Source organism: Saccopteryx leptura, chromosome 3 (assembly GCF_036850995.1).
Source record: "Saccopteryx leptura isolate mSacLep1 chromosome 3, mSacLep1_pri_phased_curated, whole genome shotgun sequence".
NCBI classification, from domain to species: Eukaryota; Metazoa; Chordata; class Mammalia; order Chiroptera; family Emballonuridae; genus Saccopteryx; species Saccopteryx leptura.
Window position 1 is genome coordinate 243,248,941 of NC_089505.1, and position 4,627 is coordinate 243,253,567.

General features: G+C 46.1%; 1 pseudogene; it reads right to left on the reverse strand.

The window, feature by feature from the left end:
- Positions 1-2,536: 2,536 nt before the first annotated feature.
- On the reverse strand, positions 2,537-3,990 carry LOC136397398 (uncharacterized protein C2orf78-like; annotated as a pseudogene).
- Positions 3,991-4,627: the final 637 nt, after the last annotated feature.

The window sequence follows — 4,627 nt, forward strand, 5'->3', positions numbered from 1 at the left end:
TTTTGCTGTTTTACTTTCGTGCTTTTGCTTATCTTGTCCTCTAAATTGCTGATTCGATCCTCTACTTCATCCAGCGTGTTTTTAATTCTTTCTAATATAGTCTTCATTTCTGATATTGTGTTTGTCCTTTTTTTCTGATTCTTTTCTATGATTTTAATGTCCTTTTTGATGCTAGCTATCTCTTTGTTTAGGTGCTGATTTTGTCCATCTATTGTTGCCCTAAGATCCTTGAGCATCCTAGGAATCATTATACTAAACTTTGCGTCCAGTATCATAGTTATTTCCATTTCATTCAGTTCTTTTCCTTGGGATTTCTCTTGTTGATTCATTTGAATTGCATTTCTCTGTCTTCGCATTTTGTCTCTGTATAGACTGCTGCTTTGGATGTGTTGTTTGTGTAGCTAGCTGAGTATAGGGTTGGTGTTGTCTGCCTCCAGCTTTCAGTTGTGTTATTTCTCAATCTTCTTGGGATAGTTTCAGCTGTTTGTAATCCACTGTGGGCTACATGTCTGCTGCTACTACTCTTTTTGCTGTTTGTGACAGCGTTTTCTATGTCTTAGCTGGGTCCTGTTTTAGGAGCCTTTCCTTAATTAAGATACCACTCTATGGTTGTTAGGTCCTGAGCTGATGCTCTTCATATCTGCCTGCTGGATGTACCAGCCCTGGATCTACCTGGCCGAAACCTTGCGTAGACCTGTGGGGGTCATTGCTTTTGACTGGCCCTTATCCATGTCCTTGGACCTACAGGTGATCCAGAATTTGTGTTTGCCTCTGCTGGGCCATGATGCCATTGTAACTATCAAGTGCACTCCTAGCTTGGCTTTTATCCACTCTTGGCCAGTGTGTGTGGCCTCTCTATTCCTGAACAAAGGTGTTTCCACAGGCCCGCCTCTGCCTCCTCAAGCACTCAGGCACTCGGGGACAAGTGTGGGCTCGCGGGCTGCACTTTGGGCTGCTCATGGGCGCGGGAGACTTCTTTCTTCCCTGGATTCAACTCCTGTGAGTGCGTGGGCTGCCTCTCTGGGCTCTGACCCTGTGGACATGAGGGATTTTTCTTAGGGCTCTACTCCTTTCCTATTATTGTGGTTTGCTGTGCTAGGCCCTTTGTGGGTGCTCAGGCTGCCTCTCCAGGCTCCACCCCCATTTCCTCTGTGGGTAAGCACCGCAGCTAACACCACAGCTGGGCCTTTCTGTCCATTTAAGGGTGCTCAGCAGGTTGGGGGGACTGTGTAATTCAGACCTCACCACTCAAAACCTGTGTCCCTGATGTGCCCCCTGCTTCTAAGTGATTCTTTGTGCTGACTGCAGTAGGAGAGCCTCCAGTGGGCGAGGTAATTACTTCCCTTTACTGGTGCTGCTACTTTCAAGAAAAATAGCCACTTTAGATTTGGGGAACGAGTCAGCCAGGAATTAGAGTGGCTGTCTCTCGTAATCTTTCCCTGTGCCTCCGATATTACACTCACCTCTTGCAACTCCAGTCCTCTCAGCGCTCCTCGCTTTTGCTTCCGGACCCCCAGGTAAGTGGCTGTGAAGGAGGTTTTCTGCGCGGTCCCTTGAAGACAGAGCCTGGATCTGAGAGTTCTGTCTGTCTCCTGCAAACAGTAATCCAGGTCTTCTTTCAGTTAAATACTGTTCATACGCCTACTCTAGTCTCTGGGGTTCCAGGCTGGGTTTCTGGTCCTGTGGCTGAGGGCCCACAACTCTCATGAAATATCACCCACCGTGAGAGACCTCCAGGTCACCTCTCGCTTTTGAGATCGGGGCAGCCCTTTCCATGTCTCTGCCTTTCCTACCTGCTCATTGTGGTTCCTTCGGTGTTACTTGGTTATAGATTTCTCTTAGTTTAGTCCAAAGTTGGTTTTTCAAGATGATTGTTTCTAAGTTAGGTTGTCTTCCACTTTGGTTCTGGAAGGTGGGAATTGCAACATCCGCCTACTTCATTGCCACTTTTCTATCTGTGTTCTAGGATCTCTTATATCGCAAAGCCATAGTATTGAGAAATTCCCATTTACTATTCCCTCTCATTGAGGTATTTCCCCAATTCCCTCTCAAAGAGGTCTTTCCCCAATACAGTACTTTTGGAAGCTTTTTTTTTTTTTTGCTGTAGTTGAGCCATTTTCTTCATGGTTTCTCGTTCTGTCCTCTGCTGCTCTGTGATGGGCATTGACAATACTGATTCAGGAACATTGTGTTTCCTCCAGGGAACTGGTTCCAAGGCAAAATCATGGAGTAAATACTGGTTCTGAGGCTTAGTTAAGGCCCAGGACTTTGTCCCAGCAATGTGAATGGGCTCCCACTAGAACAACATGCAAGATGATATTTTGTCGGGCACAGTTCTAGAAGCAGCAGACTGTACAGCACTGGGACTGGTAGAATTGGTCAAACCTCGTCAGCCTGGTTTTTCAAAATTGGCCAAGCTTGTCTGGAAGGAGCTGCCAAAGATGCAGGAGTTTCCAGGAATGAATTGACTGCTATAGTTAGAGCTGGGTCAGTACCAGAACAGATAGGATTGGATAAAGCTGGCCAGAAGTGTTGGTTAAAATTGTCCGAGCTGGCCTGGCAGAGGTTGGCTGAGATGAATGCACTGCAGTAGCCTGAGCTGAGGTAGAACCCGGGCAGGGTCAGTCACAGCATCCCGATGTGATGCCAGAGACTGTGGCCTGCAAGGAGCAGGTGGAGCTTGAGGCCTGTCCAAGGATTGAAAAGCCAAAGGTACCAAATTGACCTTCCCAGTAGGAGGCAGCTCCTTTTCAACACTGCCGTCTGGCTTCTGGAGTTTGACTTGAGTTTTCTCAGGATCATTGGCTTCATACAGGGTATCTAGCCATGGATTGATACCTGGGAGTAGCTGGGGGCCTTTGAAGTTGCTTGAGTTTCCCAGGACTTGGGAGGATGAGAGTTCCGTTTTATTATCAATCTTCTTCCTCAGAGCATGAAAAACCAGCACATACTGCAGCATGTGCATACCTAGGTAGCTTCCAGGCTTTTTGAAGGTTCGTGGATCATCATCTCAGGTTGATTTTTTCTATGCTTCATCTTGGGAATGGTTGGCTTCTCTTGTGACTTTTTCTCTGCTTCTTTGCAATATTCTGCTTTCCTTGGGTATTTTTCTTTGGTTCTTTTTGTCTTTTCCTGCTCGTGGCCATTATGTGTGCTGAGCCTGCTGGATGCCCGTTCCTGAGGTTTGCTGTTGGAATCCTTGGCCATGTTTTCAGGAGCCGCATCACTGGCTGCAGCCTTGCACATTCCCACTTCTCCCACAAGCACGCAGTCAGGGAAGTCGGGCTGAATTTGGCCTTGGGAGCATCACTGTTAGGCTCAGAGGCTGTACGTTTGTTCCTCCTGGCTTGAACAGAGAAAGCCTGTGTGACACTTGACCTTCTCTGCACTTCATTGAACTGGATGGCTCTGGTGTCTTCGGTTTTGCTTACCATGGGACTTTTAGATTGATCTAGATCATCCAAGGAACTTAACAGCTGTGGAAGGCAAATATCCTCCTCTAGTGCAGCGATTTCTGCCAAACCATTATTAAGCTCAATTCTATTTTCAAATGTCTGTTGATCCTCTAGACTCAAGCTATTGTTTTCCATCCCAGTGCTTTCACAGCCCAGGTGCTCTTCTTGGCCAAGGGGATCAAGGCAGGCCAAGAACTGGTGGATATCTGGGATTTCTAAAGGGAGCAGTGGAGGATTTGGTTTTCTGTTGGGACTTGATATGTATCCAGGTGCTTTGAAAGCTTGGTTTTGATATAATCCCATTTTTGCTCTCTTTTTGTTCCTGGCTTTGAGCTGGAGGTAGTGACAGGAGATCACTAGAGCTCTGGACTGGAATCACTGAAATGTCCCCTAAATCAGGTGATGGGTTACTCTCAAGTATGTGGACATTTCTATTAATGCAACACTTGGGGAATTCTGGAGTTGATGGTAGACAGAATGTTTGACTCGGAGGTTGCAATCCCAGGGAAGTCTCCATCACTACAAAAGAATCGAGGAGAAGTCAGTCAGTTTGTGCAAGTATAATGCTGTGCCTACCAACAATGCAGCAATCATGCGCCTTCCAACAATGGAAAAGGCATTTCTACAAACTCCTCTTATGGATTAGGAGAGTGCCCTGTACTAAGAGATAGGAGGAAAATGTTCTAGTTCTTACTGATCACCGTTTGATGTCTTATTTCATGGTTTTCTTTGTGTTTCACAGGCTTGTTGTAAGTCACATAATAAGTGAGGATGGTTTTTAATTTGTTTTAAAAGTGTAGCATTCTCAATGGAATTCCTTTAATTCTCTCCACTTTCTTGAGTAGAGAGAGTACTTCATACCACAGACTAAGAGAGAGAAGGGAGCTCTTCCTGATGAAATACATAAAGAGTGATCTATTTATAGTATGCTTCCTGGACAATGTCTTGGCCAGCAACTCCAGACAACATAGTTGTGCTAGTAGAATGCTGGTAAAGGTGGCACTTCCCATGAGTGGCTGGAAAGAGATGCCGGAGGCTGATGGCTGTAGTCGTGCTGATCTCCCAGCTGGAGTAGAGACCCCAAAGATACTGAGACACTTCTTTTTAGGGAAGCTGCGTTGCTTACTACCGGAAGAGAGCCTCAGAGAATTTGAAGTCCCAAGTAACAGTGA